Below are 27827 nucleotides of genomic sequence, written 5' to 3'. Positions count from 1 at the left end.
TAGAAATATGTTAGAAATAAAGTGCACAAGCTAGCTAGAAGATGGTTATAGAAATCCATGGAATGGGAGACACAAACAGATAGAAGTATGATTGTGCCTAGATATTCGATAGGTAAAATACAGGTAAAAAGTGATCCTCATCATTTTGTATTCCATAGATAGGGAAGTACATTATTTTCTAGTACAACCAAATGCTGATGGATCACCCCTGTAATCCTAGCTACTCTTGAGGCTGAGATTTAAGGATCACAGTTCAAAGTTAGCTTGGGCAGGGAAATCTGTGAGACTCATATGTCAATCACCAGACAAACTGAAGTGGTGCTGTGGCTCAAGTGGTGGAGTGCTCACCTTGACCTGAGCGGCTCTGGAACAGCTTAGGACCTTTAGTTCAAGCCTAGGACCAGCACAAAAACAAACAAAAATCCATTACTAAATACCACAAATAAAATAGTGACTGTAATAATATTTAAAGGTGCTGGCCACAAGTGTCTCATGGTGGTAAACCTGAGATCTAAGAATTGAGCTTTCATCCAGCGATTTCAGAATTGTCAATGAAACTCTTATCTATAATTAATCACCTAAAAATCCAGAAGTAGAAATAGTGATAGAGGCTTAAGATAAAATGGTCAGGGATAGCACTCAGACATCGAGATCAGTACTAATATTGGTACATTTTAATGTGATATATGGAAATAAATGCCAGTTTTAACAAGTGGGTGGAATTTTGCAAAAATGCACACATGCTTATGTACTATCACCCATATATATGTATATATGTATATATAAAATCTTCACAAAATTTTTTTAAGATTGCAAAAAGAGGGAAGGGGAAAAACAAATCGTTTAACTAGGGATACAGTGGACCCATTGCAACAATGAGATGTACAAGTCGTTATGTCGAAAATGAACTTTACAGCTTTGGTGTAGTTGGTGGGGAGTGGTGGTGGGGAGGATTGGGTGGTGGGCCAGGTGGAGGATGGGAAGGGATCGGAAAGGGAAATGAAGGAGGAGGCTACAATGCTTGATAAGGAATGTACTCATTATCTTGCCCATGTAATTATAAGCCGTCTGTACAGTATTTTCATAATAAAAAAAATGCAAAAACAACAGAAACATAGAATAAGTTCTCCAGTGGATGTAGGGAGTGTGAACAGACAGGGTAAAGGACGTGAATATGGTTTAATAAAAGTGTGTGTGTGTGTGTGTGTGTGTGTGTGTGTGTGTGTGTGTGTGTGTGTGCTGTGTTTGTCAATGAATCTTGCTGACATTGTTTTTTTTGTTTTCATTTGCACATTTGTTGTTGCTCTTGCTCTTGCTCTTATTTGACATTCCTGGTGCTAGAACTCAGGGCTTGAGAACTGTTCCTGAATTTCATTATGCTGAAGGCTACCACTCTACTACTTGAGCTACAACACCAGTGCTTCTCGGGGTGTTTGGAGGTTTTTGTTGTTTATTAGGTACTGAGATATCAAACCCAGTGCTCCATGCATGCTAGGCAAGCAGTTTATCACTAAGCCACATTGCCAGCCCCAACCACATGTTTTAAGAAAGGGGGGAAGTGCTGGGAGCATGGCTCAGTGATAGAGTGCTTGCCTTGCATACCTGAGGCACTGGGTTCAATTCCTCCATGCCACATCAGCAAAAATTCCATATAACCAATTAAATGGCAGAAAACTAGAAGGGACATTGTGGCTGAATGTGGTAGCATGCTAGCCTTTAGTGAAAAGCTGAGGGAATATGCCAGGCCCTCCTGAGTTTAAACCCCACAGCCAACAATCAAAAGGAAAGAGAAACAATCCCAAACAAACTAAAACCTAGTTACTTACTCATTGCCTTTGTTCCTCTCTTTTTCTTTCTATTTGTAATTGAATACTTCCTGTCATTCAATTTTCTACTCTCTTCCTTTTACTTTGGGGGATTGAACCTTGGGACTTGCACATGGAAGGTGGATACTACATACCAACCTATTCTTTCCTTATTTAACATAAAAAGTCTGCTTATAGGACAGGGACAGTGGCTAAGTGGTACAGTGCTTGCATCACATGAATAAGGAGCTGGGTTCTATTCCTCAGGTCAACATACACAGAAAAAGCCATAAGTGGTGCTGTGGCTCAAGTGGTACAGTGCTACCCTTGAGCAAAAGTAGCTCAGGAACAGCACCTGACCCCTGAGTTCAAGCATGAGGACCAGCAAAACAAAAAGTCTGCTCAATTAAATTAGTCAATGCCTCCCCTGCAATTTGAAAGACAAACTTACAAGTGACATAAGTTCACTTTCAATAGTATTGTCCTCCTTTCCAGAGAGTTCAGGGGCCGCATACAGAAGAGACCCTATGCTTCTGCTGTCACTTATAAACTAGTTGTTGTACAACAGTAAACATCAACAGAAACGTTTCTACCTTTATTATTTTGAACACAATGGGATTTGTAAGGGTAGGTAAAAATAAGCGAAGGAAAACCTTCCTTTTCACCTATTTGTTGTGATAGTAATGGATCTATTTTGCTGTGCACTCAAGTCCCACACTTGTCATTTGGGATCTCTCTGAACTATTTTTCAATTTCTTTTTTTCTTAGGACACACACATTCACACACATCCTGAAGAATTTTTACTAGTTCATCTAACAATGTTTACCTACCAATTCTTCTTGTCCACAAGCAATTGTATCATCTACATAGGACAAGACTATTACATTAGGCCACTGACTTCCCTGACAGGTCCCTGTGTCAACAGTCAGCCCTGCAGGAAACAGGTGTGCACCTTGGCCCATGCTGCAGGTGCCATGCTGTGCTGGTGGTGGACTGATGGGTAGCACATACCTTGCTCTGGGTTTCTCACCTGTCCCAATGGGCTTGCCAGGCTTGCCTGTTGCATGAAGACTTTGCACTGCCCTCCTCTCCTCAGCTGGCTCCTTACCAAACTTTTCTTTCCTGTACCTTCCATTTTGAGTTCTGGCATAGACCATGAGCCCAACCAACTTCCATCACATCAGATGAAGTCTCCACATCAAACGTTTGGTAACAAACATTTAAGTTAGAATGCACATATAACGTTTTGGCTGGGTCTTGCTCAGATCCCATATACAAGTGAGGCAAAGATGGTTGGCTGTGGATGCTCCAGGTAGTCATCTACTCAAAGTACTGAGACCTCTATAACAGGGACTTCATACAAGGGTGTAAGTGATCCAGAAAAATGAAAGAGAATCTTAAAAGAACTTCTCAATTCATTGAGCGATCAGAAAAAAATGTACACTTAATGTTAATGTACACTTAATGTTCAGTACCCTCTGTGCTCAGTATCCCAGCTTCTTTCCCTTCCAGTCACTCTGAAGTGCATCATTCCAGGTTAACCTGAGGAAGAAACAAGGGTTCACCTAACATCTTGCTCTCTCATTGGGGTCCAGATTGCTTGGGAATTGGAGGTTCTTGGTTGAATGCTTAGATCTCTGGAGAGCAGACTCTTCATGTTCATGACTTTGAGTCATATTAAGTGCTACTGCTGATGATATCAGAATTTTCTCTAACATAAATATGACTATATTTATATACTTATCCAGTAACATTCACTGAATGGCTATTGAAAATAATCTAATTTAGAGCTGAAATATTCATACAAAGGCAGAACTCTTCTAAAGCCTAACTTTGAAAAGTGTTACAGGATGAACCTTGTGGTAGGACCCTTGCATTCTGAAAACTTATGTAACTTAACCCACTCTTAGTGATTGGGTCTAGGGTGAATATGTACCTAAGTCATGGTTCAGCACTTCGTTCTCAGGACATAGGAGGTATTAGAATGAGCTGAAATTAAATATCCTGTCATTCACCCCTGGGAGAGCCCTTGAAATAGAGTGCAATCAGAAAGGGAAAAACAACAAAAATGCTTAAACACATCTGAACAGATCAGACTGAAGAGTATTTCTCCTACATCTATGTGCACACAGTCAAGACCACAGTCTTGTGCAAATATATTGGTATTCTGGGACCTTAAATCATCAGTATTTGACTCCTTTTTTTCTTATGATACTGTTTCAAGTATACTGGAATATTTGGCCACATTTTATATGTTGAGATCTCTCTTTGAAGGTCTCATTCCCCACTTTGCAGGCATGGACCACATTGTCCTGCATAGTAACTTGAACCTCTGCAAGGACCTATGAACTAGTCAGAAACATAAAGGGATGTGCATGTGAATTCACATGACAAAAGATACGAAACTATTCCTGACAATCTATCATTACCCTGGCTTATAAGACATTTCAATATCAACTTCAATGGAGGACAATGACTATACCCTATGGAGGACTTTAGGCTTATACAGGAATGGTAACTTTTCTGCACAAGGGCCAAAGAACCCATTTTACAAAATATCTTCCCTGGCCTTGGAGTGCTTTCTACTCAGGGCCTGGGTATTGTCCTTGAGCTTTGGTAATAAACATACAGAAATGTTGACAGTCTATCAACTTGATTCACAGCACTACTTGTGAGAAATTTGGTGATAATTGGCCATAAGACTCTCACAGCAATTCCTACCTAGTTTGCCTTTCAATAGTGCTCTTTAAACCTCATACACTTGAGCAACTAAGAATTCTAATGTGAAGCACCAGTGCCCTGTTAGATCAGGAGATCTTAATTACTTGACCCAAGCAGGACTCATAACAGGATATAAAATTCATAACATCATATAGACATATGCAAAGGTCCTTTTGCAATCATTTGGTAAAGGACTGTTTACCTATCATTCTGTAAACCACATCCAAATTCTTCCACTAAATATTTGGAAGAATGTATTTTTTGCACAGATCATATTATTGGTCCTCAGGTTGAATTCAGGGGCAAAAATTTGTGAGGCTTCCTTTACCTTCTATACCAGATACCCTTTCATATCACTGATTTTTCACTTTAGGGTCTTGCTTCTCTGCCTGGGCCTTTCGACACACTAATTTTATAATTACATATCACAAGTAGCAAACAAGATAGGCACATATGACCGGATCCATCCTTTAATTGGCTAAGATACCATTTTCATGAAGCTTTTGCATAGGATTGCCTACTAATACTATCTAATTTCAGCTTCCTGAGTGGTTAAGATTCCACACATGAGCGAGTGTAATTGCTCATTCTTAATTGCTGGTCTTAAATTAAAAGAAGGAAAGGGTACTTTACCAATTCAGTGAGGAGTAAGTCCCTTAAGTTAGTAGTTCAAGCAAAGTGTTGGCAAAATGCTAATAACAAAAATAATCAAAGCATTAATAAAATATGTTATCATCAGTCCTACTTTAAATGAATGTAGTATGTTGGTTCATAATATGAGCTATATGACAGGCCTAGGTAGGACTCCAGTCTGTAAACCATTCCTTCTCAGAAATCATCCAGTTTGTAAACATGGAAGAGTGAGCTATTTCCAAATGGATGGGGTGTGTGTGTGTGTGTGTGTGTGTGTGTGTGTGTGTGTGTGTGTGTGGTACAAGTAGGAAGGCCAAGGGCACAGGTGCCTCCCAATCCCTCTATTTTTTACTAGGCCTCTGTAGATAAGCATAAGGCTGAACAGTGTTAGGGAAGGGGTTAATGGAGCAACTAGCTAAATCTTGCAATGTGAAGTCCACTGTCCTTATATTGTAAATAGAATCATAGGCAGGATTTAAGGATTCTTTTTTTATTGTGAAAATACCGAAAAGAGGAGTTTTTTTTTTGTTTCTATTTTTGTTTTGTTTTGTTTTTATGGTCCGGTGTGGGCCTGAACTCTGGGCCTGGGTACTGTCCCTCAGCTCTTCAGCTCAAGGTTAGTGCTCTATTACTTGAGCCACAGTGCCATTTCTGGCTTTTTTCTTTTTGCTTATGTGGTGCTGAGGAATCAAACTCAGGGCCTCAGGCATGCAAGGCAAGCACTCTACCACTGAGCCAACTTCCCAGCCCCAGGACTTATTTTTTTTGAACAATTGAAATAAATACCGAAATTGTTGCTGCCACAGAAAGCCTGAGCTGAAGCACTGAAGGAAACCTCCTGTTCCCAGAGAGATATTTCTTCAGAAAAGCCCACAAGGCTCATGCTTTGATTCCTAGCTTTTATGGTGGCCAATTTGAGAGAATCTCCTTTGAAGCCAGCTCTGGATGGCTACAACTCAGTTCCTGAATTCAACACCTCATGTTGGCACAAAAACATTCCTTATGAAAGTGTGAAAGTAGAGCTCTTCAGGTAACCAAACTGCTCTGGACATATCTAGAATGATTGGCTTATATAGGATCTGGGGTCTTGGTCTTGGTTTATTAATTAAGCACTTTCTGATGTAACAAACATTTTTTTCTAAATGCCTCCAGGATATCTTTAATTACATAACTATACAGTGGCATCTATCTTGGCTCTAGAAACTCTAAACTTAGGTCAATCTTTCTGTTTCTGTAAAAGAAGACAGTATATTTGTTGGAAGCCACATTTTGGAAGATGGAATACTGGAGTCTTTATTACACAGCTAGAAGTCTGCAAGCAGCCTGTTGTAACAAAGACTTGCAGTCCACAAATACACTTAGACAGCTTGGAAACAGGACAGAAAGGAAAAAAAGAATAAAAACAACACCAAGAAACCAATCAGCACCAAGAGAGTGCTGAATTGGGACACTATAATGACCAGACAAGCCTGGAGACAGGACACAGGACATGATCACAGAGACAAGTGGCATGGTATCTGGTGCCACTGCTGGTGCAGCCTAAATAGGGCCTACGCAGGAGGCAGGTCTAAAGGAAATTCGTACTCCCAGGCACTGGACTAACAGATTAAATAACATATCAGCCAAATGTCCATGTCTGCTTCCAGGGATCCAGCCACACACATCAGTTGGGAGGCAAGTGATGGATGGGGGCATTTCCTTCCATCTGCATGAAGAAAAGTTGCCAGACACCACCATCCACCATGTGGCCAAAAGGGCACCAGCCACACCTGACCTCCTTACTTTATATTACTGAATTATTAAATCAATTTATATAATGTTACAGCCTCTTTATCATTTTGTAAACAGTTCAAGAATTTGCTTTTTTAAAAGCCATTTTTCTTGAGCTCAAAGAATAATTCTCACCCTCACCAAAAATTAAACATTCTTCTTTTGAATAGTTTATTACTTCCTTCTTCATCATTCCTTCCCTTCCTCTTTCCCTCTCTCACTTCCCTCCTTCTTTCCTTCCTCTCATGGCCTAAAAATGATGCTGTAGCTCAAGTGGCAGATATTAGTACTTTTTTCTTAACTTCAATTTTTGTGATAGATTGATCAATATCTTTGTGTGTTTGGTTATTTCCCCTAATGTCATATCTACATTGGCCCTCTATAGATAACACAGGCACAACACATCATCCACACTGGTGTTTTATTATAGCTCACTCAGCAGAGCAACTACATGGCTAAGAGTGAATCAATCACAAGTTGCTCATCACTAGTGATTAATTAAAGAAAAGAGCAAGCACTGAAGACACTTTGGGATTCTCCCCCAAGGCAAAATACAGAGACTCTTGTCTTTATTTATCCACCATATTTTTTAAAATATATTTTTTATTGTAAAGATACTGTACAGATTGGTTATAACATTATATGAGTCAGGTCATGAATACATTTCCTATCGAGCATTGTTACCACTCTGAGAAAGACTTTACTACTGTGTATGTAATGCAATAAGGACTAATATCTTCCATTAGATCTTCCATTCAAAAACTGAACTGGAATAAGTAAGTCATTTGTACTATAAGGCATGGATCACACATACAGAGGGAGACTTAAGGGAGCAGTAGAAAAATGGTTCTTCTCATGTTCTTGCGTCCAATCATCACATTCTTTACCTATCTATTGTTCCCCTAACCATTTTGGAGATGACCTGAAGCCAGTCCCAAAGGGCCAGAGCTCATGTTTCTAAGAAGAGTTTATCAAATTACCCTGACATACCATTCCTTAGTATAAAAGACACAAGTTAATGACTTCAATCTCTGAATTACTTGTTGTGATTGGTTGTTCCTACACGCTTTGGATAATATTGAAGGACACCATCCCCACTCAACACAATGAGAGGATGAGAAATGTTGGCTCAAAGAGAGCTAAAGAGTGAAGAATGGTTTCCCATCACCTTAGCTTGCCTCTGCCATGAAGGATTTCTCTGTATAATTTACAGTGGTTTTCTGACAAAGATTTTCCTACCTTGGGCTTCTTTCCTGGGTGGATGTTTTACTAATTGCTGAAGGTTGGCTTCTGGTTGAAATTCTTCCTCATATGTTTATATTTACAGAGATTCTGTCATGTGTCCAGGTCTCTGATACCTGTACAGATGTGACTTCTGGCAAAATGATTTCTATACTCATAATTCCTCTACTGTGTATGCTTTCACATATGCTGAGGACTCACTTCTGATTGAAAGTCATTCAAATATGATCTATTCACTATTTTTTTCTCCTATGTGAGTCAGTTCTCTGATGAACATGAGGTATTCCTTTCTGATCAAAGGATTTCCACATTTGTAATGTTTGTAAGATTTCTTCAGTGTGTGTGTTCTATGAACTTGGATCCATGAACACTTGGTAAAGACTTTCTTTTTTTTTTTTTTTTGTCGGTCGTGGGTCTTGAACTCTGGGCTTGGGCGCTGTCCCTCAGCTCTTCAGCTCAAGGCGAGCACTCTACCGCTTGAGCTACAGTGCCACTCCAATTTTCTGGTGGTTTATTGGAGATAGGAGTCACACGGTCTCTCCTGCCTGGGGTGGCTTTGAACCGCGATCCCCAGATCTCAGCCTCCTGAGTAGCTAGGATTACAGGCGTGAGTCACCAGCGCCCGGCTCTGGTAAAGGACTTTCTACATTTGTTACATTTGTATTTTCTCGCCTGTGTCTGTTCTCTGATGTAAACTGAGTTAGGACTTTTTCTTGAAAACCTTTCCATTTATTTTTCCTACATAGGATTTCTCTCCTCTTTGTGTGTAATGGTGTGTGTGTGTCTGTGTTTTGTGTGTTCTGTGATGAACCCTGAGTTGGAGGACTCCACATTGGCTATATCATAATATCTCTATCCTGTGTTGATTCTGTATTGCAATTTTAATTTTCTTACAGATCAAAGACTTTCCCCATTTGGTACAATCCTAAGTTATTTCATTTGTGTGAATCAACTTCTGTGTGTTAAGCTGTGACCTCCAGGTCTTTCCACACTGGTTGCATTCATAAGGTTTCTCTCCTTGTGTTCTGTGATGGATGATAAAGTGTGCCTACCAGGTGAAAGAATTTCCATGCCTGCTACATACCTAACATTTCTCTCTGGTGGGTTTTTTTCTGATGGACAGAAAGTTGTATGTTCTGGGTGAAAGACTTTCCACACATGTTACATTCATAAGGTTTCTTTCCTGTGTGTGTTCTGTGATGGACAGTGAGATTTGACTTCTGGGTGAAAGACTTTCCACACAAGTTACATTCATAAATTTTCTCTCCTGTGTGTGTTCTCTGGTGGACAGTAAGATGTGCCTTGCGGGTGAAAGACTTTCCACAAATGTTACATTCAAAAGGTTTCCATTTTGTATGTGTTCTCCGGTGGACAGTAAGCATTGATTTCTGGGTGAAAGACTTTCCACACATGTTACATTCATAAGGTTTCTCTCTAGTATGTGTTCTCTGGTGGACAGTAAGGTATGCCTTCTTGACAAAAGACTTTCCACACACGTTGCATTCATAAGGTTTCTCTCCTGTGTGTGTTCTCTGGTGGACAGTGAGGTCTGACTTCCAGTTGAAAGACTTTCCACAAATGTTACATTCATAAGGTTTCTTTCCTGTGTGTGTTCTCTGGTGGGTAGTAAGGTTTGACTTCCAGGTGAAAGACTTTCCACACACGTTACATTCATAAGGTTTCTTTCCTGTGTGTGTTCTCTGGTGGGTAGTAAGTTTTGACTTCCAGGTGAAAGACATTTCACACATGTTACATTGAAAAGGTTTCTCACCTGTGTGTCTTTTCTGGTGGACAGTAAGGTGTGACTTCTGGGTGAAAGACTTTCCACACACATTACATTCATATGGTTTGTTTCCTGTGTGAATTCTCAGGTGCACAGTAAGGTATGCCTTACAGGTGAAAATCTTTCCACACATGTTACATTCATAAGGTTTCTCTCCTGTCTGTTTTCTCTGAGGGATGATAGGGTATGTCTTCTCAGTGAAAGACCTTTCACATTGGTTATATTCTTCAACTACAGAAGACTCAATAGGACTATTTACAGCACACATTTTACCAGGTTCACTGAAAAGACCCATGTTCTGAATCCCAGTGACTTTTTCTGTCCTCATCCCTAAGGAGTTCCCATTATTCTTAATCAGTTCTGACTTCTGTTTTGAGCTCAAATGAAAACTTCTTGTAAGTGTCACTTTTTCCTCCCCTGGGTTACTAGTCATGCCTGTTACTTCAGAGAGATATTTATTGTGACTTTCCTGACAGGTGCTAATCACATCCTCCATTTCATGGACATCTAAAATGAATTATAGAAAAATAGACAAAAACATAAATGAGATCCATAAATTCCTTACTGTAAAGGTATTTTCTCATATTCTAACTGTTACAACATTTTCAAATATCAAAGCATTGTTTTATGCAGAATATATACTTTTCTCTGCAATGCAGTAATTAAGAAAGTAGTACTGACATTTTCCAATGGAAAATAACGTTTTTCTGTATTTCAGATTTTTCTATTTTTCTCAAGGAAGTATTTACTCAAATTATTCATCTATGTACTCTTAATGCTTCCATTCCAAATTGCCCTCTTTGCCCAGCCCCACTGATAATAAATTGTTCCTATCAGAGGATAGCAGCCCTAGCATACTCCTATTTTCCTCCTGCCTGCATAATACTAGTTGAAAATAAAACGAGATCTCCTTTTGTACCTTTCTTATTGTCTTTTTCTCTTAAAGAATGACTTCTCTACCGACAAAGAGAGTTGCTATTATTAACTACACTGGCACACCAAATTCAGTTTGTCTCCACGTGAATTCTGGATTGACAATTCCTTGAGACAAAGGACCACCTAGTTCTCTGCCATCCATGACTCAGGGGCACTAGGAATACTACCGCTCTGTACAGCTCAAGATAAACAGACCAACTGGGCTCAGGATCCTTCATCATCATTCAAGGCTTCTACTCACCTGTGAAATTCTTGTCTGAGGCTTCTCTTATCCATGGTTCTGCACCTTGCTCCAGCTTCACAATCAATTTAGGTTTAGGAACACAGTGCCCTGTGATTAAGAAATAGTAGAGAACTATAGCTCTTGCTGGGTCATCATTAATGTCAGATCACAGACACCCTCTTCACAAGGTTGATCCTAAATCTGGTTTCTTATTTGGTTTTTCAGGGGTGGGGGGTCTGGTTGTGGGGCCTGAACGATGGCCCTGGGAGCAATCCCTCAGCTCTTAAGCTCGAGGCTAGCACTCTATCACTTGAGCCACAATGCCAATTCCAGCTTTTTTCCCCTACTTATGTGGTGCTGAGAAATTGAACACAGGGCCTCAAGCATGCAAGGCAATTGCTCTACCACTGAGCCACCTTCCCAGCCCATGGTTTCTCAATTCTTAACAACTCCATGGTGGAGTTTCCCCCAGCTTTGGGTTTATTCTGCAAATTGTGTTGCTTGAAATCAGTTCTTTTGCTCAAAGCTAGCATTCTGCTAGTTTGACTCTTGGCCACATTTCCAGTTTTTGAATGGTTTATTGGAGATAAGAGTCTCATGATTATTTTTCTACAGTTGCTGGCTTCAAACCAAAATCTTCAGATTTCAGCCTCCAGAGAATCTAGGATTCAAAGCTTGATGTACTAAACTCTGTGTCAAGTTTGGCTTACAAATACACACTTTCAACTAATGATTTCCAGATCATAATGCCAGTAGTAATGTATATTCTATCTAGACTGTAGATCCACCTATAATAATCACCTCAAGTCTGAGAAGTCAGTCTCCTATTAGGGGATCATAGTTTAGGACTTTTCCCAACTACTGATTTGCCTTCATATAGAACAAGAATAAAAGTAGCTCTTGAGTTACATATAATGAAGTTGAAGTTTCCCTTAGAAAGAAATGATACTTCCCGTGGAGTGGTCTTTCTTTCTGTTCTTTTTTATTTTTTTTTAAGAAAATGTAATGATCCAAAGGCTTACACCTGTAACCCTACAATTAGGAGGTGAGATCAGAAGAGTCAGGCTTGAAACCAACCTGGGAACACCAACCCAGAATGTACCCCAAAACAAAAGCCAAAATGGAATTGTGGCTCAAGCAGTAGTGCTAAAGGCAAACAACACCAAGCTCCCAGACCTGAATTTGCCTGGCTTTTATACTAGCAGTTTTTTACCTGGGAATGAATTGGTATATTATACCTAAATAACATAAACATTCAAATATCTACTAAAATAAAAACACTTGATCTTCCAAGTAAAAATAACCTTTGCTCACCCAAGGATATTAGGTTGTTATAGGTCTCCAGCATTACATCTCTATGAAGGGTCCTCTGACCAGGATCCAGATCCTGCCACTCCTTCCAGGTGAAGTTCACAGCCACATCATCAAATGATATCAGCTTCTGTAATGGCACATTTCCATCAAGAAATTAGACCTGGGTCATGAGAATTCCAATCTGGAATTTCTTTATATTGCAGGTCTGCTTTTGCCTTACATAAAATGTTTGCAGCTAGCTTTGTTATCTATTCACTGGGAAAATTAAATAGCAAATTAGGAATATTTGACAATATATAAACCTGGTCATTAAAATACACAGATTTGCAAGGTGCTGGTGGCTTATACCTGTAATCCTAGCTATTCAGGAGGCTGAGGTCTGAGGATCAAGTCTCATGGCCAGCCCAGGCAGGAAAGTCCATGAGACTCTTTTCTCCAATAAACCACCAGAAAACTGAAAGTAGCACTGTGACTCAAGTGGTAGAGCACTCACCTTAACCTGAAGAGCTGAGGGAAAACAACCAGACCCAGAATTCAAGTCCCAAGACCAATAAAAAGTTACAGTTTCACTCATGCATGCAAACACATTTCTGCTGCTAGCAATAGAGACAAGATAAAAACTCTAAGGAAACAATAATCTGGTATGACAACATTAAGTCTAAGAAGGTATCTGAAAAATTATATTATCAGTATTTGATAAAATTTCAGTACATATCAGGGTAAAAATGGATTAAACAAATATTTTTCCTGTATTTACATATACTGCTTCACAATAAATCCTATTTAGACCTTCTATTAACAAGTACTCTCATAAGCAAGCAGAACATATTCAGGATATCACATGGAATACAGAACATAGAACATTACTAGATCTAGAAGCAGTGTCCACATGAATGTTAAAAAACAGTAACAGTACTCCAGAAAGTAGCTAATGATTAATTTCACCCTTATAAGATTTGATTGAGTTCCCACATAAAAATATCCATGGTTTACCATGTTTGGTTTAAATACTAAATATTGAAATGTGGTCATAGATACTCTGATATTTTCTTCCTAGGTAAAAAAGAACTGCTACCATGTAGTTTTGTAAACTTCGCATACATTCCACAATATAAAATATAGGTGGGCGGGGAATACAAAGTTCCTTGACAAGATTTTCATTTTAATAAGCCTTCATGAAAGGTGGGGGAAAATGTATAGAGGCTCAAGAAACACTCAAGATGACAAAAATGATAAAGATGACCAAAGAATCAAACGTGTTACATATTCCTCAGTCATTTCTCCAGTAGATTCCTAAGGATATATTTCCACTTGTGTTAGTTAATAGAGAAATTCCTCAGAGATCAAAATCAATTCCTGAGCAAACATATGTGAGATTTTGCAACAAGTGATATTTCTAATAGAGTATACCTCATCACTGTATTATTTTTTTTTATCAACACTAGTTCCAATCTTGTACTGGCAGTGAAGTAAAATATTCAAACGTAGTGGAAGGAAAAACAATGGGAAGGAAAAACACATCGAATGAAGTTAGACCAAAGATAACAGAATCAGGAGAAATTAGATTTTTTTGTAGTATATCAATTGGAAGAAGGAAGTACTTTTCTGTAGGGAAGTTGAGCTGAAGGGGGGAAAGTTTTGAGAGGTTGGAATTCCAGCCTGATAGCACTGAGAGCACTAAGAGCTGGCCACAGAAGGGTTAAAAGAGAATTCTGGAGAGGATTAAGAGACTGGAATGAGGTTTCTTCCTTACTGTTGGCAAGATAGCATCTGAACCTGAGCTGCTATTGACCTTGAAGGCTAGGTAAGGTGAACTTCACATCTGCATTTCTCTGGGTGGCAGTATTCTTTCTAAGGAGAATAAGGAAACATGCACTCCTCACAAACTGTTGTGGCTCTGATTGTAATACTAATATAGATACTTCATTTTGGCATGTTATCAATGGTAATCTTCCCTGTGTGCACTCAAGGAACTATGCTTGCTTGCTGGCACCCAGGGACCAAGTGCCAGAGAGCCTTAGGAACCCTGGTTTCCCTAAGTCTATCTGTTTATGTTTTTGTGTTTCTCAAAATTTCTTTGTTTCTGGAATCCTGTAGAGCTCTCTAGGCCACAATTTTCCTATACTATGGGTAAGAAAAATGTCAATCCTAAGAACCATGTCAGCAAAGTAAAACTGATCACTAAGAAAAAGTAGTTCCCAGATAGATCATTTGAAGAAAAGAAACAACTGAGACACATATGGAGGGGAGAGGGAATGAAAAAGTAAGAAAAGAAGTGGCGCTGTAGCTCAAGTGGTAGAGTGCTTGCCTTGAGCTGAAGAGCTGAAGGACAGTGCTCAGGCCCAGAGTTCAAGCACCACAACCGACAAAAAAAAAAGTAAGAAAAAAATGATAGAAATAGATACAAAGAGAGAGAAAGAGAAAACTAATCAACACTAATGAGTAGAAAATCAAAAATAGAAGAGAGAAAATAGAGGAAAGAAATCTTGTGAGGATACTTGAGAAAACAAACATATTTGTAGAAAGACCATAAAGCTTAGCAACAAATATAGGCTAAGTTTCAAGTAAGACCAAGACCATGAAGCAGTCCAAGAACTATATATGGAGAGTAATTTAAGTACATATAGGTTAATCATTCCTTAAGAACATACGAACTTGTGTATGACCACACCATTTCAGCAATTCCAGGAAAATATCACTGAGATAGTTTAATGTTACTCATGAGGATATATGTGGTTCCAATCTATCCTTCACCTTCCATGAGAAGTAACCTGCTTGGTGTCATTACATCACATAACAGGTGTGACTACATTTTATGACAAGACGAAACCTAGACATTCTGAAGCCAATCTGCAATCATCTTAGTTTATAATATAACCATTTAATCTGCTAAACCTACAAGCAATCTTTATCTGCTAATCTACAAGAAATGTTTATCTGATCTATGAATATGTTCCTGAGGCTGAATCTGTGTGGTTAGTATTGTTCTAAATTCTTGGAAATCTTTAGGTTAATATAATGGAATAAAAAACAAATGAGAAATAAAAAGAAAAAACCACTCACCAGAGATCCATTCATTCTGTCTTGCTGCTGACAGTGAGCAGAAGATTCTGGAAGCATGGCTGGGATATAAGAGAAATGATGCATTCAGAAATGAATCTGTGAGATTTTGGACCCAGAATTTTCTCTTGCAAACATGATACATGTGATGGAAAACCGTAAAGCCTTCTTAAAACAGAAGAATCTTTAATGTCTCAGGCAGAGCATTAAAGTCTCCAATAAACACAAATCCAGTCCATTTCCTGGTAGATAGATATTATTAAGCCAACTAATTTTATGTTTATATACACACTAAATTCGAACAAATGAATGCTCCTAATGAAATTATTGAATAATTGAAAGCTAAAACATACCACATTTCCACTAAAATTAGTTATTACTGAATATACTTCAGGATGTATGAACTGCTTTTTTTAATGTAAAAGTATCCTAGGAATCCATTGGAATTTGTGTTGTACCTCATTCATTTACATATTTAAAAACCATAGAAAGCATGTATGATGTAACTCACTAGTTTTCACCCAAAGATAGAGCGAAAAATGTATACAGAATATATTTCTTGTGTTATAATATTTCAATCATGGTTGTCAAATTGCACATTTCATTGTACCCATTGCACACCCATGCAATGATTTGCAATTTGCCATTTCACATGATTTGGCCAAAGGGACATGAGTAAAGATGAGGTAAATCCAGGTTTGAGAAGTCCCTAATGTTCATTTCCCTAAACAGTCATGGGAAGAACCTTGGCCATCCTAAAGATACAACATAAAATACTCCATATAGGTGTGACAAACCTGAAGACAAGCAACACCTACAAAGCATACAACCTTGAGTAAGACATATTGCCTCAAGTTTTCTTATGTGAATTTTCTTTTAAGGCCAAATGTCCCTGACCAACACTTTTGCCACTACCAGGCACAATCAACCGATGAGAGCTAGCATTAGCAAACCCATACATGGGACATTTAAGATAAGAATGCATGATTACATACTAAATATCATAGTGGTAAAAGTCTGAATAAATTAGCAAGAAGAGGATTAGGGTCTAGTATATGAATAGATACTTTCACTCATAACAATTACCCCACCATAGCAAACCACAGCCTCAGGTACACTCTGAAATCTAGGCTCTGGCTTATTCCCCAAGCCAGCTCATCACGACTCCTATAAATTAGTTACAATCTTGCAACAACACAAAGTGATTGAGAGTGGTGTAGGAAAGAGTACCACGTGAATCTGGTGCTCAGGGAAGTAGCAACAATTTTTGCATAAGGCAAGGGAAGCTAGCAACATCTTCCCATTGCTGTGATTTTCTGCTTCTTCCAATTAGGGCTTCTCAGAATTGACAAGGTCTGTCCATTTAGGATAGAGATTCCTGTTCATAGGGTGCTCTGCTTCAAACATTGCTAGGTTTCATTCCTAAAAACACAGGACCAGCCACTCACTGCTCCAATATCCCATATAAAACTGTCGCTAGAGACAGGGTCCTGTACAAACGTGTGAACTCAATCCAGGAGATTAAAAACCCAAGCCAAACAGATTAAAATATCTCTAGGAGAAACAACACAGAAGCCCCAAATACAACTGCAATGTAAGAGGACTCAAGGCAGGCATACCTCACAATTTCACTAGAATTCTTCCTGTACTCCTCTTACAACTAGGCAAAGCAAATAAAGTCATATGGGTTAATAGAAGAATCCCTTGATCTTGGAATTCAAATGCACAGCTCTTGGGCTCTCCTCATCTGCAGAATCACCCAGCTTGCTCTCAGACATTTGGGAACCAGGTTCTTGCAGCTCAGGGCCCAGAAGCTAATGGCAGCACAAACTCCTGAACCTCAAGCAAATTATCAACCCTAGACTGGAGAAAAGCATGGAGGGGGAAGTAGGCGCTTTGGCTCAAGTGTAAAGCTCTCCTTTTGAGCTCCAGCTCAGGAATGGTGCTTGCAGGCCCAGAGTTTAAGCCCCACCAACGACTAAAATAACAGAAACAGAAAAAGAAAATGAAACCCGTGGAGGGTAATCTCCTGCAGCAATCGCACAGTTCCTACCTGACATCAGTTCCAAAGCCTGAGATTCCTTCAAGTAATGGCTCCAAAGCTCCACTGCACAGAGCTGAGCGCTGGCCTCCTGGCTTCCACCTATAGAAGGCCAAACTGTACTTCAGGGCACTTCCAGCAGCAAGTCAAAGGGAAATAATCCGGAATATGCAGACTTAAAATGCCCGTGGTGGACGGGGAGATGCATGGGCAAAATGACCTTCGGCCCCAACTCTGCCCTCCAAAAAACAAAAACAACCCAGGACTTTCAAGAAAATGTCCGACGTGGAGACTACAATTCCCACAATGCTTGGCACCACCCTGGTCACAAGAATGCTTGTATGCATTGGGACTTTTCTCTCCCTGCTGTGGGAGCAAAGATGAGTTTTACTTGAAAAGCACAGTTTCCTTCCTGAAATATTGTAAGATCAGCCACAAAATGTAAATAAATGGGGAGAATTGGATACATTGACTGTTTGGTTCTTAGTTCCAATAATGAAATTGAGTTTATGTGACTGTAATGCTTCTACCTCCCTTTTTGTTCAATTCCTGCGTTCTGCTGAATGTAAATTACATCTCGGTTTTGCCTTAAATTGTTTAATACCTCCCCTCCCATCTTGCAAAGGTACTCACAGACACTGAACTTATACCAGATCATTTCCCATTGCTATAATGTACACACGGGTATAGAATAGGAAGATTGTTTCATGGATATGCACCATAATCCTTGTGTTGATTTGGATTTTGCAAAAATCTAACAATTAATTTTCCAGACAATCCTCATTTCTATCTATTAAATCAAAAGAGGTTTTGGTTGTTTCTGAAGTTTGCTTTTCATTTAAGAGTGATATGTTTTTTTCTTTTTGCTATTGGTCTTGAGGCTTGCACTCAGAGCTTGCACACTATCTGTGAGCATTTGCTGTGCTCTATTTGCATTTCCTTTAATAATTTCTTCAGGTAACTAGTGAAAAGTTTCCTCACAGGATTCTTAAGAACAGGGCACATTACCCTCATTTTCCTACAAAGAGAGTGTTGGGGGGGGGGGTCAGAAAGAATGCAGGTGGGTAGAAGAGTGAAGTTTAGGGTAGGTCTATGTTGATGTGAAGCTTAATCACTTGCAAACCAGTCTGATTTTGAATTTTCATTTTGCATGTGAAAATCTCTTTAGAATTCTTACCTCCTCTCTGATCCTAATAGTTCTTCTCAGTAGCTTTAGGCTACATATCTAGGGGACCTCAGACTTGTCTTCTCAGACCTTATCCATTAAGCTGTGGAATAAATCTTTTGTCTCCTGCCACAGTCCCATAAGAGCACAAGCAAGACTTTTGTGGGCCAATGGGTTGATGATTAAAGAGACAGATATGGCACAATTCTGCTATAATTCTCAAATGCTTGTGTAATATTGGTCTAGGGACACTGCCTAAACGTGTAAACAGCACACATCTTTCCTCATTCTATTTCAATCTATCTTTTCCACCAAAGACTCCCTTCACTTAAAGCCCCACCCCAAACAGCTAGAATACAGACTTCCTCAAACCAAGAAAGAGCAAGGACTTGCAGTCCTGAAGGTGGGAGTCAATGGCCCTGAAGCCTTTGCTCACAGTTTGCCTGTTCCTGGCAGGCACCCCAGGGTCTGCAACATTCTCTCTCTCTCATAGTCAGAGATCCTATACTTGACTCCTAAAGGTTTCTTGTGATTTTGGGTGATCCTTTACATACAACATAATTTGGATGGATTGGATTGGAAACTTTCATGCCAGATTTTAGTTCTTCAGTGTATGGGTTTTGCATGTCCGTTTTGTGGAGCTGACCTATTCCTCATGAAAATGGGAATCAAAGGACATATTTGGATGTATAGACTTCAACTTAAAAGCACTTCTAATACTACAAAGAAAACCTAATCTCATTCTGTAAAATAAATTCCTGAGAGGCAAGGAGAAATGAATCAGGAAAAAATGGAGTGCTTCCAAGACTACCTGTGTAGTGTAGTTTTCATTGTTCAAGCCTCTATTTCTGATGCATTTATTTATTCTTGTATCCCCTTTTTTTTTTGTTCAGTCATGGCACTTGTCCTCTGAGCCTGGGAAACATCTCTGAGCTCAAGTGCTCTACCATGTGAGCCACAACACACTTCCAGATTTCTAGTGTTCACTGGAGATAAGTGTCTCACACATGTTTCTGACCACGCTGATTTTGAACCTAGATCCTCAGTTTCAGCTTTTTGAACAGCAAGGATTACAGACATGAGGCACCAGCACCCAGCTTGCATTTGTTGTGTTTTATGTCCCAACCCTGGGGCTTGAACTCAGTGCATGGACACTGTCACTGAACTTCTTTTGCCCAAGACTAGCACCCTACTACATGAGCCACAATTCCACATTCTGCTTTTTCTGTGCATGTGGTAGTGAGGACTTGAACCCAGGGTTTCATGCATGCTAGGTAAGCATACTACCACTGGTGGGGGCCAGCCACAACACCATCAGTGGTATGCAAGAACAAGGGGATGATAATGGAAGAGACAGAGAACAGGCCAATGATGAATCTCTCTTTATTTCAGCAACAACCTTAGTTATAGATACTTTCTATGTCTGTCCAGTGCTTGCATCACTTTGTTCTAGGACTCAATGTGGCAATAACTGCAGATCATATGCATCCTTCCTCATTCTACTTCAACCTTTGTCCACCAAACTCCTACAGGTAAGGCCCCAGGCCCAGAAGCTAAAAGGAACACTCCCTCCTATGGAAAGGGCAAGTACTCATAGCCCTGAAGGTTGCAGTCCGTGCTTGTGGAGTTTTTGCTCACACCTTGCCAGCTCCTGGCACCTCTGCCTCTGCAACATGTCCTTCTTTTTATTTTGTAAATTGAGCAAGTGTCTATCAGCCTGAACCTGGAAAAAGCAGCAGATCATACATATCAGGAAGAATGGAACAAAAAGGAATACCAAAACAAGAAACAGAAAAATGCCTAAGAAATGGTAAAAGGAGTGCTATTTCCCAGGTTGAATCCCTGTAGATAATGGTGAACTGATGCAGCTAAGTCTGCAGGGTGTGCTACCTATAGGGTGGAGTGACCAATATCAGATTTCTGACCCTGAAGCTGCATAATGTCTAAGCTTTAATTATCAAAGGACCAGATTCCTCCAATATGTCACTGGATATTGGTCCAGTCATATTTCCATCTTATTTAAGAGGGATAACACAGATGTACTAACCAGTAGCATGACACTTCATTTTTAACTGGGCCTTTAGCAGGTCTACCTGATTATCAACATACATCATTGCTGTTTCCTAATCATGAAACATATCACAATCTTTTTATCTACAACCACCTTCATCCACGGGCACCAGAAACAAATCAAGCTAAAGTATTAACATGTTGTGCTGTATATATGGTTTGGATAAGTTCCACAGCAGAAGCAGTAGCACTAGCAAGAAGAGTTAGGGTAGCAACGAAGATTCCCCAAAATCTGCAGCAATGGCTAACAACCCCCTACAACTCAATAGCAAACAGAGACCCAAACTTATTATAGCATCATGGTACTATCAACTGAACAGGCAACACAAGTTAAGTAATCTCAGAGTATTTATGCAGTTAATGAGAACACAATTAAGAGGCATGAAAAACCACCCCACTCTTGAAAACCATACCCAGCCCAACTACCAGCATGTATGGATACATAACACAAGCCCGCACAATAAATCATATAAAACCATGAAACAGGACAGGTCTCTGAAACAGAGGTATGGGATGAAGAGAGGCATTAGTCGAAATAGGCCTCAGCAGCAGCCAGTTGCAGATGTCGGGGTGAGCTTGTCCAAACAGGCTGACAAACATGGGGGCCAACAAGGTCCCACTGATCACGTCATTCCTCTGAGCCCAGTCCCACAGTGCATATTGGGAGACTTCCACCACCAGGACAGTGGACAAGATGTGAAATCCACAGGTTCTCAATAATCCACAGGCCCTCTATGGTGGTGGATCAGAGCAACCACTGGAATCACTGGGCATAGTGGAACCCAAATGGGGTGCACCACATTCCCTGCCAAAGGAATTCTAGAAGTGTTATGCATAAGCTCCCTATATTTTCCATTCATTCACCATTTCCTCCAGAGGAAGTCAGGGCCATAATCTATCCCTGAATACCTTGCCATACTTGTACCTTCTACCTCAGCATCTGCAATAGTCAATCATTGAGATGAATGAAGGAAGAGGATATAATATTTGTGTAACAAATAATGAGACTTACGTCTGTGAGCAATTAACAATTCAAAAATAATGTAGGAAAGTAAGTCAGGCCCAAAGAAACATAGGTCCCATGGTTTCCCTTATTTGCAATATCTAGTATATGTCTGAGTAAAGCAGAAAAGGTCAGATAAGGTGATGTTAGAGAAATGAACCCTAAGATATATATTCAAATGTTTTTTTTTCTTTCTTGCAATTGTTTCTAACACATTTATAAGATTATTTCTTTGTTGCTTTGTATGTCCTTCCCCCACAGTATAACCCCTGCTTTCACTGTATTTAATGTTGGTATAATTTGTGGAAGGGAAGGGGAAAAACAAATTGTTTAAATACGAATACAGGTGGACCCATTGCAACAATGAGATGGACAAGGGGTTACATTAAAAACGAAATTTACAACTTTGGTGGGGGGAAAGGGGGGAGCAGGGAGAGTTGGGTGGTGGGGTTGGGGGGGAGGATGGGAAGGGATGGGAAGGGGGGAAAAGGAGGAGGCTACAATGCTTCATAAGAAATGTACTCATGGGGCTGGGAAGGTGGCTCAGTGGTAGAGCGCTTGCCTTGCATGCATGAGGCCCTGGGTTCCATTCCTCAGCACCACATAAGCAAAAAGCCGGAAGTGGTGCTTTGGCTCAAAGGGGTAGAGTGCTAGCCTTGAGTTGAAGAGCTGAAGGACAGCGCCCAGGACCAGAGTTCAGGCCCCAGGACAGGCCCCCCCCCCCAAAAAAAAAGAAATGTACTCATTATCTTGACCACATAATTGTAAACCCTCTGTGCTGTATTTTCACAATAAAAAAAAAAATGTAGGAAGTAAATTCTATTTATACTAGTACAATAAAGTTAATACTTAGAAATGAATGTTTGAAAAAATCTACCCTTGAACAATGGAAACTATGGGACACAGCTAGACTAGGAAGAACCCATTTTAACCTTATCCTTATCTCCTTGCCTCACAGGAACTTACTTTTAACTTTTACAGAAAGAAAGAATTATTTTTCCTTCATATTTTGTAGGTGCTCCAATGTTGCCATCTATATAGCCATATGTGCCTCACGATCTCCATATTCATGAGGAATAGCTCACACCCACTAAAAGAGGCATGGAGAACCCATGCACCGGAGGACTGAATATTAGGCATGAATATTTCCTAGTAATCCTTCCCAGTCATGATGTGGGGGAAGGATCATCAACAATCACACCAAATCCTTAAGAGACAAGCTTAGGATGTCTGATATAAGGGAGGGAGGCAAATGGCTTATTCCACAGTGTAATGCATACAGTCTGGGAAGACAAGTCTGAGGACCACTGGATAGGTAGCCTAGAGTTGCTGCCAGAAACTTCTAGGATCAGAGAAGAGGTAGAAATCAAAACAAAACAGGATATGCAAAACAGAAAAGTAAAAGCAGACTGGTTTGGAGCTACTGATCAAGCTTCACATGAACATAGACCTACCCTAAACTCTACCTCCACCCACATGCACCCTGATCAACCTAGAAAACCATTTTTTTTGAAGAGTCTTGGAGGAGGAGTATGATTTTCTAAGAAACCACTGGGAGGAAACTTTTCACTAGTTTCCTGAAGCAATTAATGAAAGAAAGGCAAGTAGAGCAGAGCAAATGCTCTCAGACAGTGCCCATGCTCTGACTTCAAGCCTCAGGACCAACAACAAAATGAGGGAAAAAAGACGTTTAAAGGAAAGGCAAATTTCGGACACATATAACCAAAAACTCCTTAAAATTTCATAGATGGAATTTGGGAGTTTCTGGGAAAATAATGAGGAGAGTTTGACAAATCAATTTAATTCAAAGATTATGAAGTATGTCTACCTTAAAATTCTGCTATTTTATTCCAGTATATATATATAATATATATATACATATATATATATATATATATATATATATATAATAAAATTAGAGAATTAGAATTAGAGAAGGGGAAATGATCCCAGAATCAATCAGTTAGGTGTCTGTAAATAGCTGATCTGTGGTTTGAACTCTGGGCCTGAGCACTCTCCCTGAGCTCTTCCCCTCAACCTGAGCTCTCCACAACTTGAGCCACAAGGTCACTTCCATTTTTCTGGTGGTTAATTGGAGATAAAGCTCATGCATTTTCCTGCCAATGCTGGCTTTGGACCAGCATCCTCAGATCTCAGCCTCCTGAGTACCTAGGATTACAGGCATGAGCCACTGGCACCCAGTTGCAAATACCTTTTGAAAGTAAGAGGGGAGATATTCAAATTTTTAAGGCAAAACAGAGACATAATTTATATTCAGAGGTGCGATGGACCAGCTGGGCCGGAGCACTGGGACCTATGGGAAAGGGTTCTTGGGATAGGTGGGCAAGGAGTTGGCGAAGTGACAGACAGACACAGACTCAAAAGAGTTTCATCTGAGTGTATCTTTATTGAGGAGAATTAACATTTTTATACGGCGTGTGTTTGTGACATAGATTCTTTGTTTATTTAAGCAGGTAATCAATTTTTAAGAAAAGCAAACCATTGATGGATTACGTGAAAATTGAAGACTATCCCACCGACTGTTTAAGCTAAGTGGTGTGGAACAAGTCTAGCATATAGTTGAACGCATCATCTATTCAGCCTTTTTTATGTTTAATAATTAACAAACCTAAGATAGGGCTGTACTTATATTGTACTCTTTTTATTTTTTTCATATATTTTCAAGTCCCTTTGAAACCACCCTAAAACCTCTTCCAGGTTGATTCAGGGATTCTCTGTTTTCTATCATTTTAATCCCAATATTTGTTCACATAAATTTCTAATTGTTATTTTAAACTATATTATTGTTGTTTTGATAATAAACACAATAATTGTCTAGATCTACCTAATCTTTGCATAAAATCTAATGAGTTCCAAAATACCCTTTTTCCTTTTACATGAATCCATCTATTTTCATCTTTATAAGCTCCTGTATAAGGCAATGGTTCATCAGTTGGTTCAGGAAATGTGATGTCACTAAGTTTATATTTTGTGGGGATCCACCATCTATTCCCTATAATGTAAGCTGGACTAAACTTAATCATAACTGTTGGGGGAATATTTCTTTTCCTTTTATTATCAGGGGTCCCTTTTTCTAGAACTCTCTGAGCTTCTAGGATAACTCTTTCTAGGTTAGTTTAATTCATTAATTCTGCCTGTTGTAACATATCTGGAAATTTTGTTTCTGTACTTACTATGTGGGAGCCACAAAACTGCTTGTGAAGTTGTAGGAGTGTCTGGAGGCAGTGTCACATCAGATGATAGATTGAATGTGGCATTGCCCACATTTAATCTTTGGTGCTAGTCTGTATTATTCAGAGAAGCCATCTCTATTGGACTGGAAAGAAACAACATGCTCTGTTCGTGGATCAATAGAAAAATAGCCAAAACGAGAATAAAGGCAATGAATGTACATCCAGAAGAATATAATAAGGATAAAGGTAGAGTCAGTAAAGGTTCAGCCAAGTGTGTAGGAAGCCTTGAACCAACATCTCCTTCCTGCAGGCATGCTTCTTTAAGCTTATGCTTTGCCTGGAGCAATTATACTGCATTTGTACTCCTGAACCTAGAGATTCTGGTACTCACCCATGTGACTTTATAAACTTGCTTTTTACGAATTGAAGCTAATGAATGGTAAACATTCTTTCAAAATGTCTTATATAAACATATTGATCCTCTTTTCATCCTCTGCACTTCCTATGGCTTTTGAAACTTTCAAAATATTGCTGGCACAGATATACTCCAATTAATGTGTCTGTTCTGACAAATTACAATTTCTCCACTAATATAATTAGCCTATTTTACATCACTTAAAATGAGAGAGACTGGCTGGGCAGGTGGTTCAGTGGTAGAGTGCTTGCCTTGCATGAATAAGTCCCTGGGTTTGATTCCTCGGAACCACATAAGTAGAAAAAGCTGGCAGTGCACTGTGGCTCAAGTGGTAGAGTGCTAGCTGTGAGTTTAGGAACTGAGGAACAGTTCCCAGGCTCAGAGTTCAGGCCCCACGACAGACAAGAGAGAGAAAGAGAGAGAGAGAGAGAGACAGAGAGAGACAGAGAGAGAGAGAGAGAGAGAGAGAGAGAGAGAGAGAGAGAGAGAGAGAGAGAGACTTCCTATATATGCATTCCAAATCAATTCTTAAAATATTTGAATACAATACAATGACCTTGCTATGTGTGTGCTTGTCCTGACTCTTGAACTCAAGGTCTTGAAAATGACCATGAAATTATTTGGTTCAATGATAATGTTGTACCACTTAAGCCACATCTCCACTTCCAGCTACTTTGGCTATTTTATTGGAGATAAGTCTCTCAGACATCCTTGTAACCATGACTTCAATTTGTGATCCTTTTGGGTTCCTTTATGTCAATCCCAGGGGACCACAAGCAGGCACAGGAGAAAGATTCTTATAAGGTTTACTAGAAGGACCATATTTCCCAGGAGAGGAAGACATGCATTTGTCTCTCTTCAGGTAGCAACAGGAGTGGGTGGGAGAGGGTGGGTGGGGATGGGGGGGAGAGACAAGAAGTTAGGTAGGTACATGCTCAGGTAGGTGTGGGTAGAGAGAGGGAGTGTTCAGTAGTATGAGGGAACTCTAGATCTAGGACCAGCTCAGGCTTGGGTGGAGTTGAGGAGCAAGGGTGGGGATAATACTAACTTTCCTCAGATTTCAGCCTTCTAAGTAGCTAAGATTATAGATATTTTCATGAGAGGCCAGTTACAATGTCCTCTTTTAAATTCAGATTATATTCTAATAAAATAATATGAAATAGAAAATTTGAAAATTTGAAGGCTGGATGTTCAGTCACTAATGTGGATGAGGACAGTGCAAATCCCAAAACAAACAGAAAATACCACACTTTGAAATTTGTAACACGCCTCATCTTAAGTATTGTGAATGTGAACACTTAGCCTATAATAAATTCACTTTAAGTTTTTCAAAGTAAGAAAACATTCTTGTGATGTAGAAAAACCAAGGACTAATGTGCAAACACTGCTTTTAAAGGATTCATATTGTGTTTCCTATAAGAAAAAACAACCTCACTGAAGTAAACAGAATAGATTTTTCCCTTTTTGTAAATGTCACTGCAAAGTTCATGTATTTTATATTAACAATTATCATTGTGGGTAAGTGGAGAAAAAAACCAGAACGCTAGATAATAGAATTTCCTCTGTCATCAACCAACAAGTATAAGCAAAAGTACATACCTATATAAGTTGTTTCTTTTACATTTTATGGATCTACATTTCTGAGTGTATTTTCTGTTAATGTTGTTTAGTAACACTTAAGACCTCACTCTTCTGTGGATTTGTCTTTAGTGGAGACTTTAATGCTCTACTTGATTCAGGAATGTTTCTTCTCCCATAAGAAGGCTTTATGCTTTTCCAGCCCACATCTCATGCTCTGACCAGGAACTTCTAGGGTAAAATCACACAGGTTCTTTTCTGACTCTCTCATTTGGCTTCTCTCCAAGCCATGGTTCCAGAATTTTTATTCATTGTCAACAGCAAGAAAGAATGAAAGGATCTCTGATGAGATTCTTTCATTTCTCACTCTTTTTGGCATTCCATTTTATGAACCTAAGGGTGTCCAAGTTTGAAGAACAGGAAAAAAAAAAACATTCAGCTTCACAAACATGTTTCTAAAAAAGCTAAAGATGGATTGGATTTAACCAATTATCAAATATTGCCTTCTAAGTTAAGTGCAGATTTGCTTTAGTTTATTTATTTATTTATTTTTTTGGAGGGGGGTCCTGTCGTGGGTCCTGTACTATGGGCCTGGGCGCTGTCCCTCAGCTCAAGGCTAGCACTCTACCACTTGAGCCACAGCGCCACTTCCGGCTTTTTTCTTTTTGTTTATGTGGTGCTGAGGAATCGAACCCAGGGCCTCATGCATGCAAGGCAAGCTCTCTAACACTGAGCCACCTTCCCAGCTACTGTTTCTCATTTTTTAATGTCAGGACAAAGTTGTCCCACTTGTTATGTGATTCAATGACACCTAGGAGGTAACTTCTCATGGAAGGTAAAGGTTGGCTAGAAACTGGTCAGACATCACATTCC

General features: G+C 39.5%; 1 long non-coding RNA gene and 1 pseudogene across 1 annotated transcript in view; both read right to left on the bottom strand.

Annotated features, from left to right (window-relative positions):
- The window catches only part of LOC122123284, a 65549-nt pseudogene extending 62781 nt beyond the window's left edge, over window positions 1–2768 (bottom strand).
- A 5254-nt stretch (window positions 2769–8022) lies between these two features.
- Window positions 8023–27827, bottom strand: part of LOC122123269 — a 284831-nt gene continuing 265026 nt past the window's right edge. Inside the window, exon 3 of the long non-coding RNA XR_006150374.1 lies at window positions 8023–8069. This is a non-coding gene — a long non-coding RNA (uncharacterized LOC122123269). The remainder of the gene's footprint in view (window positions 8070–27827) is intronic.

The sequence above is a fragment of the Dipodomys spectabilis genome, unplaced genomic scaffold (genome assembly GCF_019054845.1).
Source record: "Dipodomys spectabilis isolate Male_0828 unplaced genomic scaffold, ASM1905484v1 ptg000227l, whole genome shotgun sequence".
Taxonomy (NCBI): Eukaryota; Metazoa; Chordata; class Mammalia; order Rodentia; family Heteromyidae; genus Dipodomys; species Dipodomys spectabilis.
This window is presented reverse-complemented; position numbering and strand designations above follow the sequence as displayed.